A 12,503-nucleotide genomic window follows, 5' to 3' on the forward strand; every position below is an offset into this window, starting at 1 on the left:
GGCTGTTCTGGGCCTTAGCTCCCTCCTTTTAAGAACGACACAATGGCAATAAGCGGCGTCTTGTTCGGTGGACGGCACCACTCTCCCACCAGGCGAGAGGGCAGAGGAGGAGGGCGGATAGTGCCGGGAGGGGGGTGGGTGCGGAACTGAGGGAAGGGGCTTCACTCACGGACGCTGGAGGAAGGTAAGGCCCCTTTTAGAGTCAGGGACGCTGAAAGGAGAGAGGAGACAAAGTTCCCGTGTCCTTGGCTGCCCCGTCCCTTCTACCTGCCCAGCCTTGTGTTCAGGAAGGAAAAGGAAGAGAGTTTCATGGTCCAGGACGATTCCAGCTCCACAGGCCTCTGGGGGACACAGGGATGGAAGGCACAGACCCTCTCGTGATCCCAGTGGACATAGGTCTGGGGACTGTGTGTGTGTGTGTGTGTGTGTGTGTTGGGGGGGTGCTATCTAGATATAGAGGCGGGGCGGGACAGCCACACCCACACTGCGCACAGCCTAGCCTCCCTGGTCACCGCGCCCCGGCCAGCTCCTCGCACACAGCAGGACCCGATGGCCGTCGGATGCAGCGGCCAGGGAGGCCGGCTCGGTCTGGCCATGAGGCGGGTGGGGGCATGTGCATTCTGCTTTGTGGTGTTGAACTGTGAGTGGGAGAGGCAGGAGAGCTCAGCCTCAGAGCCTCTCATGGGATCCCCATGGGCAGCCTCTCCATCTGCTCCGGGCCCCTCCTCTCCCTGCCCCCTCCCCTACTGGCCAGCCGGACTCTGGTAAGAGTCTACAAAGCAGAGGATTTGTGGGGGGAGGAGGAGAGCAATGAATCAGTGGGAGCGGGAGAGCAGGAGTTGGGCGACTACTTCCGGAGGAGGGAGCCTTTCCCTGGGGGGGGAAGGGGAGGTGCCTGGGGTGAGGGTGCGGAGGCAGGTGGGACGGCAGCAGAGCTCCAGGGTGAGATGCTCCTGGGGCCCAGGGAGGCTCAGCTGCATGTGCCCCCTGGTCTGGGAGGGAGAGGCAGGCGGGGGTGCACATTGATCGTGGGAAATTCTGAACGTGACCTTTGCCAGGCCTGAGTCTGGAACGTTCCATGTGCTTGGGGAACTTGCCTGGCGCTCTGAGGGCAGAGGGATGTCCTGCATTGCTCTCTGCTGGGGGGGGGGGGGGGGGGGGGGGGGAGGGGGGGAAAGACCCAAAGGGAGCATGGAGACGGGCCACAGCGGATCCAGCCAGGAGCCAGCCGTGCCTGGAGGGTCGCTGTGCCTTCTCCCTCTGAGGACTGAGGACACCGGTCAGAGCTCCCGTGGCTCCGCAGAGCAGAAAGGTACGATGCGGAGGGGAAAAGCCTGGGAGAACACTGGAAGAAAGCTGTCTGCTGAGGACAAAGAATGGACTGTGCGGACTGCCCTGAGGGAAAGGGGCGGGGCGGGGCTCCCGGAGCCAGGAGTCGCTGCTCTTTCCTTTCGGAGCCTCAGTTTCTGCATCTGTAACCTGGACCGGTGCTGGAGTTGCTGGGGGGATCAAACAAGATCACACTGAGCATCTAGGACAGCACTTTTCAGCCCTTTCATCTCTGGGCACTCATAAGCTGATTACTATAATTCTGCGGCACACCAAAATATAGATTTAATTTTGCCAATCTGACAAAAGTATAAATTTGATTGATTTACAAAAAAATAATATGACGACACCTCGCCATACCAGCAGACAGCAGCTACGTGCTACTGAAGGATGCCCAGGACCAAACCAGAGGCGGTCGGACCTGTATCACCACCATTTGTCCACCAACCAGATCTGAAATATCATGGCTGACATGTATACATAAGGAACTGTTTGACATTAAAATTGGGACTCAAAAGAACTGTTGGCCCAGAAAGGAACTCACTGCAGACTGATTCATTTGCTTCTCAGCATAACCATTATGGCTTGTCTCAGTTTTGGTTCTTACAAGGGTATTTCTTGGATCACATGATCTCACACATTTAGAGGAAATAATGAACAACATAAGGTGATGAACAAAAACAGACCCGGAGACAGAGAAGCAGCGATCAGACTCTCAAACCTCAGAGGGAAAGTAGGAGAGGGTAGGGGTAAGAGAGAGAGATCAACCAAAGGACTTGTTTGCATGCATATGGGCCTAGCCAGTGGCCATGGACAACAAGGGGTGGGGGCATATGTGGAAGGGGGTGTTTGGGATGGGAATGGGGGGATGAGGACAATTATGTGATACCATAATCAATAAAATTTAAAATAATAATAATAATAATAATAATAATAATAAAAGTGATTTTACCTATAGTTGTATATAAGGTTTTCTGGTACCAAGAATTAACCGATAAGGTGCAACCTTATTATGCAATGTAAACAATAAGATGCAACCCTCATATAGGACCTTTATATTTATGGTTCAAGCTCGGACAGCTATTGCTGTGCTGGCTGTTGTCATTTTTTACTTGACAATCTAAGGCACATGTGTCAAACACAAGGCCCGCGGGCCAAATCCGTCCCGCCAGGCCTTGCAATGTGGCCCGCACCGCGCTGTCATCACTGCACTCCGCTGCGTTTCCATCACAATGACAGTTTATGACTGTTCAGTAAACCATTCGGCCCGCGATTTAGGCTGGATTTTAGATTTTGGCCCCTTCTCTGACTGAGTTCGACACCCCTAATCTAAGGGAAAAGGGGTCAGTGCCCCTGCCTATATAGCCGGGCATTGCATGCTTTAGAAGTTCCTGCGGCGCACTGGTTAAACATTGCTAGTCTAGCGAAATGCTTGACACCTAGTAGTTGCTCAGTAAGTGGCTGGTGTCACAACCACTGATAAAGTAAAGGGATAAAATAAAGCAAGTAGTACTATCTCAGGTCTGTGCCAGCCAACCTGGCAACTGTTAGTCACAGGTAGCTGTTTATAATGAATGCATTCGAATGATATACAATTAAAATCCAGTTCCTTCGTCAGACCAGCCACATTTTCGTGGCGGCCGTGGCGGCCACGGTGGATGGGACAGCTGTGGCAGCTCCACAGGCCGGGCAGCCTATGAGCCGGGGCTGGGCTCGGTGTCTGCAAGCCGCTCTCCAGCTCTAACACTTAACTCCCACCCGCTCTTCCTCCCTCAGCTGAGGGCTCAGGGTCCTCGGGGAATCACACATGCCCTCACCGTCCTCCGTTAAACAAAGAGAAAGGGGGATCTACGCCAACAACAACAACAAAAACGTTGAAAATCTAAAACCAAATGATGCATTTCAAAGTCCAATTAAAATTAATTTGGATAATCCATCATTTAAAATTAGTATATGTGTGGCGACCCCCCGCCTCCAGAGTATAAACCGATGGTTACTAACAGCCCTGCTGGGGCAGGTGGGGTGGGCTCCGGGAGGTGAGAGAGGAGAGATGAAAAGGGGGAAGAGTCCAGGAGAAAAAGTCTAGACACACAGGGACGTGTTCCTCCCTCTTGCTTGTCTGTTTTTTGTTTTTGTTTTTCCTTGGCTTGGCCAACTTCTGGCCAAGGCTGGAGGCGGGGAGAGGAGAGATGGTCTGCAGGGTCTTTTGATCCAGAGTAAGACAAGCCAGTGAGGGGGGCGGGGCCTAGGAGCTGCCCCAAGGACAGCGGGCTTAGGAGTCTTAATCCCCGCGCACCTGCCCTGTCCCCACCCAGACCTGGCTGGAACGGGTGCTAGCACATGGCACGTGATGCAGGTGCCAGGGTGTGTTCCTGGGCTGCTGTGGCTTAGAGAAGGGAGGATGGAAGAGGTACTCCCCGGCCTAGACCCCAGCCTGGAGCCCAGACAGGAAAGAAGGGGCCTGGGGAGGAAGGGAAAAGGGGGAGAAAGGGAATCGGGTAAGGGACACTGCTGCTCTCTCCCTGTCCCCTGCCTTGCGGTGGCCATGACAGGAGGACACGCTTTGGGCGGTCATAGAGGGGAAGGCAGAGCTGGGCCAGGACAGAAGCCAGGCTTGGTAAGTGACACCTGAGGAACAGGTGCCGCTGCCTACAGCTGTCGGAGCGTATGAGTGACTGTCCCGCTGCTGCAGCTTCTGGCCGGGCCTGGGCATAGCACGCGCTGCGAAATTCACAGGGCCCCGTGCAACACTCTCAGGATGGCAACAGCAGAGGGGTGCCCCAAGCCCTTCTGGGGAGACTGCTCGGGTTGCACACCCTCCTCTCCCAAAGGCTGGTCCCAGGGCGGCTCACTCCCGGTACAAGGCAGAGCACGGCCGTGGCCCAGCCTCTACCTGCCCCTCCGGCCCGAAACCCGCTGTTGTGCTCTCACCGCCCTGCGGCGCTCAGGCTGGCACCGCCCCCTCGCTCTGCCTGGTTTCTGTTTGCCCGCGGGCAGGCCGGCCGGAGAAAGCACCAGGAAGAGCCAGCAGCCTGTGGGTGAGCCCTATCTCTCAGATCTGCCTCAAGACTGGCACGGGGTGCTCTCGCTGCCTCCCACAGACCATGATTTCACCCCAACCGCTTTCCTCCCGAGAAAGAGGCCAGGGACAAAAGGGCTCCCGGAGGCTTCGGGGCAAAGTCAACCGTCCCTCGTTTTGTCACGTGCGTGTGCCGGTACACACGGACCTCAGCTGGGGGGAGCCGGCCAGCCCACCCCCTGCAGCAGAGCCAGGAGCTCCGGCCACACTCTGCACCATCGGACTCGCCACGAGACGGGTCCGGAGCGGGAGAGCCGTGTTCTGGAGGCGGTGGGACTGAGCGTCCTAAGTGGGAAGCTGAGGACAGCAGCCAGCCAGCACCTGCACCCCAAAGATCGGCGGCCTTTCTTCCTAGGTTCCAACTTTGCTCCCCAATGACAACTTGGTCTTCTTCAAGAGTTACGAGTTCTCTCCCCAACTCTCTGCACCGGCCCTGACAGACGCCGTGTCTCCCGTCCACGTCTCCACGCCGGAATGACAGGGATGAAGGGCAGGCACAGCTCCGCGCCTCCGGCCGCGCCCGGCCCCCTTCCCCCCCCAGCCGTCCCAGGAGGTCGGCCCTCCAGAGGCCGCGCTCTGTGCTCTGCCCGGAGCGGGAGACAAAGGCTCCGAGAGGCAGGCAGAGAGGCAGCGGCAGCTTTGTGTGTGTGTGAGGGGTGGCCACGGACCATTGTCTCCGCCTCGGAACAATGGTTTGCATCTCGGGCTTCCGTGCCCAGTAGCTCGCCCCCTGCATGGACTAACCCAGTCCTGGAGGCTTCCTCCCAATAAATGGGAAGGATACAGAAATCTGGCTCCAGAGCTGGGGATTTGTGTCCTGTTGCAACAAAAGCTGGCTCCAGCGGAATACACGGGGACAGCTAGTGTGCCCTCACCTGTCCCAGAGCCACCCAGACAGACAGACGACAGACAGCCAAACACTCACTCACTCACCACGGGAGCGCTCGGCGGGCCCTCTGCTCTCACTCCTGTCACACTCGGCAATAGGGAGAAGGCTTCCCTTTAATACTCACCAGGTCCCTGGGGGGTAGCAATCATTAACAGCCACACATGCTGGCTGGCCTTAACCCCTTCTGCGCTGGGCCGGCTCCAGCCGGCTGGTGGGCTGCCCCGTCCCCTCTTCCCAGCCCGAGGAAGCGGCGGCTCCCACCTTGCCGCCCACCACGCACCTGAGCGACAGACACACTGCCTCCCAGGTGCAGGGGAGCCCTCTGGTCCCACCCCGGCCGCCCCGCCTGGTTGGAGCTCCCTCGCAACCCGAGGCGCCGGGCCCTGGCACGATGCCCAATTGGATGAGCCCACATTATGAAATATTTGCTTCACGGGCCAATCGAGGAGCCGGGATCTGGGGGAGGAAGGATATTTTTATTTATTCCTGGTGGAGGGAGAGCAGACAAAGGTAGTCATAGCATGCCCAGCCCTGGGACAGAGGCCCTGGGAGGTAGGCCGTGGGCCGCGGAAGGGCCTCTGCCTGGGTCCAGGGCACAATCCCTGCCGGTGGCTAAGCATTTCAGCTCCTGGTGGTGTAGCGAGAGGGTTTCTTTGCTTAATAACGGCCCGCTTCACGCAGGAGTTTGGAGAGTGGCGCCTGGAGGGGAGACATCCTGGCAGGCAGAGGGCTGCTCAGGTCTGCACAAACCACGTGGCCACAGGTAAGTCTCTGCAGGTCCAAGTAGCAGGAATCGTGTCTACATCCTTGCAGGCTGCAGAAGAAAGGTGGGCAGGAATGGGGAGACACCGATCCCCTCTTCACCCCTTTAAAAATTGGCCTCTGATTTGGGGAAATCCAAGTCCAGCACAAAAGCATCCACCTGTAGGCTGTATGTAAGTCCACACAGATACTAGTATGTGCGAGTGAGCAGCTCCAGGCTCTCTGGAGTTAAGTCCCTGGCAGGATTTTACTAGTTTGAGCAAAAAAAAAAAAAAAAAAAAAAAAAAAAAAAAAAAAAAAAAAAAGTCAGGTAGTCTCCAAACCCTGTATCAGAGCATCTCACCAGAGCAAAGCTATCAGCAGAGAGAACAGTAAGAGCTCCATAAACATATTTATGGGACGTTCGCTCCGTAGAAAGCCTTTATGTGCCGTCTAGTGGGGGTTTTAAACCACGATCGTGACTACGATGAGATACGCAGGAGAACGCAAATGCCCTCGATCTCACACCCACAATGAACGCTCTCTTCTCCTTCCAGCTCCGATGGGTGATGATGGGGCTGCCCCACCTCTGGCCAGCCGGGGTCTGATCGCTGGCACCTTCTCCTTATCACTGCTGGTTCCTGTTTGGCTATCAGTAGCCCAGCCACTGGTGGCTCAGGACCGGGGCTTAATGCAGCCAGGGGCCTTATCTTATCTGCCGGGCCGGATGGCTGGTTGGCCCTGGTCTCTTAAAGGGGCTACACTGCACTGTCACCTGTTTCATTCACCCCCACGCATACCCCCAAAACCTGGGAACACTGCCTAGGGAGGGTCAGAGGCACCATACCACCCCCCTCTCTGGCACCTTTTACAGCCACAGCTGACCGCAGGGCTGCTAATGGGATGTGCTCGTGACTTAAAACAGGGAAAGATGCTGATGTTTTAGATGCCATTTTAAATGCTTAGCATATCACGTAAATACCCTGCACCTCGGTATTTCCAGGCTCCTGTTCTGTTAAGTTTTTAAAAGGGGATCAGGACACAAAATCCATATTTTATTTTTTTAAAAAATCAGTTGTATCTCTATATACTAGCTGCAAACAATGAAAAATTTAAAACATCACAATAGTGTTAAAATATGAAATATGGGATAAATTTATAAAAGATATGTAAAACCTATACACTGAAAACTACAAAGCCTTCTGGAGAGAAGTTAACTAGAATCCAAATAAAGGGAAAGATTAACTGTTTGCATGGACCAGAAGACTTGATCTTGTTAAGAGAGCAATTTCCCCACATTTTTCTATGGAGTTAGCATAATCCCAAACAAAATCCAAGCAAATTCTTTGTAAACATTGACAAGCTGATTATGAAATGTATATGGAAAAATCAAAGGACCTAGAATAAGTAAAACTTAGAAAAAAGAAGAATAACATTGAAAGACAAGACTACTGACTTGTAAAGTAATCAAGACAGTGCGGTATTGGCATGTCGATGTATAGATAAATGTTTATTAACCAATGTCATCCCAATGCATTCAAATTAAAACTTAGATAAACGGAACAGAAGAGTGCAATGATAAATCATGTATATATGGTCAACTGATTTTCAACAAAGGTATAAAGGCAAGTCAGTGGGGTACTATAGTCTCTTTAATACAGGGTGCTGGGAGAACTGGTGATCGCCTATGAAAACAAAACAAAAATCCTGACCTATAAACATCAGAAATTAACTCGAGAACGGGTGGTGTTGCTCAGTAGGTGAGCATCGGCCCATGCACTAAGAGGTTGCTTGTTTGTTCCCTGTCTGGGCACATACCCAGGTTGTTGCTAACTAGATCTCCAGGAGGGAGCATGCAGGAGGCAGTCAGTCGATGTTTCTCTCTCATCAATGTTTCTATCTCTCTATTCCTCTCCCTTCCTCTCTCCATAAAAATAAATTTAAAAAAAGATTTTTAAAAATTAACTCAAAATCAACTAATATCTAAATATAAGAGTTAAAACTAGAAAAAAAAACCAGGAGAAAAAACTTAGTGACTTTGGGTTTGACAAATATTTCTTGAATTTGACACAAAATGCACCAACAATAAAGAAAAATCAATAAACTGAACTTCATTATAATAAAAAACTTTGCCACTCAAAAAGTCACTGTTACAAAAATGACAAGGTAAGCCATACACTAAAAGAAGAGATTTGCAAGACATGTAACTGGCATAAGACTTTTATGTAGCACACATAAAGAACTATTACACTTACTATGGAGATGGCAAAAACACACTAAATAATGGGCAAAAGATTTAAACAGACACTCCGTCAAAGAAGATATACAATATCAAAGTGCATGGAAAGATGCTCAGTGTCACTGTCTCTAGGGAAACGCAGATACAAATGAGCTAACACCACAGACCCAACAGAATAGGGCCAGTGAAAACTGCCCATACCAAGTATTGGCACAAAGGTGGATGACCTGGAACTCAGACACTCCTGGTGACAATGTAAATGGCATATCCACTTTGGAAAAGCTTGGCAATTTCATTTAAAGTTTAACATACAGTTATCAAACAAGCCACTGATTCTCTTAGGTTTTGTACCCAAAAGAAACGCAAGCATATATCCGCACAGATATTGTACACAAGTGGTCAGAGCGACTGTGTTGGAAGACCCCAAACTTCAAACACCCAAATGTCCACGAAAAGGTGAGTACAGTGTAGGCGTCGCACCCACACGACGAATCTGCTCAGCAACAAAAAGAAGTGAATTACTGATCTCCACGACATGGATGCATTTCAAAATAACTATGCCGAGTGGAAGAAGCCAGCCCCTCCACCAATAAAAGTGTATAGTGTCTGATTCCACTATATAAAATGCTTTAAAAATACAAACTAATCCATAGGGACAGAAAGCAGATCAGAAGTTGCCTGGGGAGGGGGTAAAATAGAGGAATTTCCAGGAGGCAGGAAGAAACTTTGGGACAATGCGTAGATGTGCATTATCTTAATGGTGGGTATAGTTTCACAAAACATATCAAATTTTACCCTTAATAAAGATATATAAAAGGGGGAGCCTGCAGCGGAGACACTGAATTAAAAAACGATCCACCTACTCTTTGCCCACCCATTATGCGTTCACTGTGATGGAATGTGGAAGGGGGCGGGGGAGGGCCCAGCTTTTCCTAGTGACCTGCTTCAGTCTGACAGAAATGCTGATTAAAGGCAGGGATGGGCTTAGCCCCTGAATCAGCCAGGACTCTTTCCAGTGATTTGGGTCAAATAATGTGGCCGACCTGAATGTGGTCTTTATAAAAAGAAAGGATTATTTGTTTTATGGCAGAAGGGATCATATCGCATAAAACCCTTTACATTCCCAAAGCACACTCATCATTCTCTCATCTGATTCCTTGATGGCCCTATGAGGTGGGTGGAAAAATATTAACACTTTCATTTAAAAAAAAAAAACAACAACAAGAAAAACCTCCCATATATAAACCCTGAAGCTTTTAAATATATATATATATATTTTATTGATTTTACACAGAGAGGAAGAGAGAGGAATAGAGCGTTAGAAACATCGATGGAAACATCTACCAGCTGCCTCTGGCACACCCCCCACTGGGGATGTGTCCACAACCAAGTACGTGCCGTTGACCGGAATCGAACCCGGGACCCTTCAGTACGCAGGCCAATGCTCTACCCACTGAGCCAAACCGGTTTCAGCAAACCCCTGAAGCTTAAAGAGGTAAATATAACCCAGCTCCTAGGGGCTGCACAGAAGAAAATCCTATAGCTGGTCCAGATCTCTCTCCTGCTACCTGCGTGCCCCTGCAGCCTGGCGAACACCCTCCCTGCGTCCCGGCCGGCTTTGTCCCAGAGCCGTGGGGAACGTGGACCTGCACCGCAGTGCTCACCCAGCCCTGGGCGGATGCTCTGGACAGCGGCCAGCCGCAGACCTGGAAGCGGCTCCCAGGACGGATGAAAACAGGGGCAGATCCAGGGGCGGAATAGGTTCCATCAAGGAGAGCGAGTGGTCAGTGTTAAGACCGGGAAGACTGGTAGACCTGAGGGGATCCAAGGATCTAATCAGCTCACGCATCTGATGAGGAAAGAGGGGGGTGGGAATCCAACCCAGCACCCTCCCAAGACAGGAAGCCGGGTGGGTGTGGAAGCAGCTGGAAGCTGTTAGAGGCTCCAGGCCAGAGCCCCGGCTGGACGCCAGGCCTCCGTGTCCCTCCTCTCCCTCCTGCTCGCTCTGTCCCCCATCCTCCCTCCTCTTCTCCTCCGGCTGGGGTGCAAGAATAGTGCTGGCTAGGCCCCAACCTCCCTCCCCCTTCTTCTGAGGACAGGATGATGGGAAAACCTGCAAAAACTCAGTAATCGGGATTAATACTATTTTAATGCAAAATTTTAAATAAACATTCATGCAAAAAAAAAAAAATCTGCGATGAATGAAGTTATTTCCAATAAAGACCGGATCAGTATTACGGAGTTTCCCTTTTGCTCGAGGCTCCCACATGGCTTGGAGTGGCACTTGTACTGATCCGGTCTTTATTGAAAAGGTTGAAATTTTGTTCTTCGTGAAAATTTTCATACTTTTTTTTTTTCTTTAACATTTTATTGAGTTTTTACAGAGAGGAAGAAAGAGGGGTAGAAAGTTAGAAACATCGATGAGAGAGAAACGTCGATCAGCTGCCTTTTGCACACCCCCTACTGGGGATGTGCCCACAACCAAGGTACATGCCCTTGACCGGAATCGAACCTGGGACCTTTCAGTATGCAGGCCGATGCTCTATCCCTGAGCCAAACCGGTTTCAGCTTTCATACTTTTTTTTTTTTTTTTAAATATTGCATTAAAATAATGTGGCCGACCTGAGCATGGTCTTTATGAAAATAAAGGATTATTTGTTTAAGGACAGAAGGGGAAAAAATATTAAGTAAAACTCTTTACGGTTGACAAAGCACTCCCATCATTATCTCATTGGATTCTTTCTCATCCCTCTGAGGTAGGAGGAAAATGTTACTTATCTTGATTACTGAGTCCTTTGACATCCTCTTACATTTTGAGCCTGAGGAGAGTGCCTTAGCCTGTGAATCTGGGGGAGGGGGAGGGAGATGGGGGGGGGCGCGGACAAGGTGCAGGAAGGACTAGGGAGCGTCCTGCACTCTCCAAACATCCTCGGTGCATGATTAACAGAGAAAAGGCTGAGAAACGCCCCCCGTTTTAAGGGGAGGGGGGTAGAAATCTGGTCCTGGATTAAACTCTTAATGACATTATTAGGACAACGGGTGAAATTTAAATATGGGCTACATGGAAGAAAATAGTATTGCAGCCACGTTCTATTTCCTGAACTGGTTCACTGGACTGTGGTATGCGAGAGAATATCCTCATTTTTAAAGGGCGGATAAAGGATGAAGAGAGCCCCAAAGGGTGACCGCTGCCAGAGAGCCACCAGGGGGGACTGTGGAGAAGCCTGGTGGCAGGAAGTCTTGACCAGAGAGTGGAGGGCTGGTTGGGCATTTTTCTCCAAGAAAAAAATAAAAAATGAACCTTGAATTCCTGAATTACTCTGCACCCTCCCCCAAAAAACTTGGGGGTATCCTCATAGAAAAAGGAAATTCACGCTCACCTAAGCCATGACACTAGCGAGTGCCCGTCCTGGGCTGATGGAGGAGAATCCTGAGAGGCCAGGTAAGCGGCCCAAGGCTGCACTGAGGGAGTGGGTGGGCTGGGACGAGAGCCCAGGACACAGTCCAAAGGCAGTTCTCTTCCTACTTCGCGTTCTTGTGCAAATCAAAATTCCCTTCTCGTGCATCATCCTGCAGCTAATCTCCTGGTTTATTTTTACTGACTTGGATCTGCACTGGCCTTGAGATTGTTGGCTCTCAAGTCAGACTGCCCCGGCTTAAGTCCTGGCTCCACCAGTTACCACCTAAGGGGCTTTGGTGAGTGACTTAATCTCCCTCTGCCTTCGTTCCCCAGCTGTAAGAAACATTCGTACGAGAACCTGCTTCATGGTTTGTTTGTTTTCTTCTAAAGGATTAAATGAGATGATACAAGCAAAGATTTTAAGAGAGTTCAGGCACCCAGTAGGCGTTCAATAAATGTCAGTAATAATTATTACTACCTGCCTCCGCCTTGGACTGTCCACTCATGGGAAGCAATGGCCTGCTAGTGGCGATGGAACCCCTCAGCACTTTAATACATGAAGATGGATGCGTAATTATTGCTCCTAAGGAAGTTATCCATCAAGATGGCACTGGGAGATTGCTAAATCCAGTTTGTAATATCCTAACGCCACCTTTCACTTCCTTTTCCCAAGGAGTCAGAATAACCCACCGCTAAGAAGCTCAGGGTGGTCTGCTCCCAGCCCTCTGTGAACTGGGGGTGAATTTTTCCTGTGTCATATAACACTTGGAAGTTAAAAAGCAAGTCAGTTCGCCCAGCCAGCATGGCTCAGTGGTTGAGCGTTGAC

At 50.9% G+C, this 12,503-nt stretch overlaps 1 protein-coding gene and 1 long non-coding RNA gene across 21 annotated transcripts in view; one reads left to right on the forward strand and one right to left on the reverse strand.

The window, feature by feature from the left end:
* Positions 1–12,503, reverse strand: part of PLEKHA6 (pleckstrin homology domain containing A6) — a 136,059-nt gene that overhangs the window by 48,755 nt on the left and 74,801 nt on the right. Inside the window, exon 1 of one of the 20 annotated variants that reach the window (XM_045583016.1) lies at positions 5,422–5,567. The exons of 17 other annotated variants lie outside the window; for them this stretch is intronic. The gene's annotated coding sequence lies outside the window, so the exon portion shown is untranslated. Of the gene's footprint in view, positions 1–5,341; positions 5,391–5,421; positions 5,568–12,503 lie in introns of those variants that run through there. 2 more of the 20 variants (XM_045583017.1, XM_045583019.1) reach the window with 2 other exon arrangements.
* The window catches only part of LOC118721466, a 38,761-nt gene that overhangs the window by 8,364 nt on the left and 17,894 nt on the right, over positions 1–12,503 (forward strand). The window lies entirely within an intron of this gene.

This window comes from Pipistrellus kuhlii, unplaced genomic scaffold, assembly GCF_014108245.1.
Source record: "Pipistrellus kuhlii isolate mPipKuh1 unplaced genomic scaffold, mPipKuh1.p scaffold_m20_p_18, whole genome shotgun sequence".
Lineage (NCBI taxonomy): Eukaryota > Metazoa > Chordata > Mammalia > Chiroptera > Vespertilionidae > Pipistrellus > Pipistrellus kuhlii.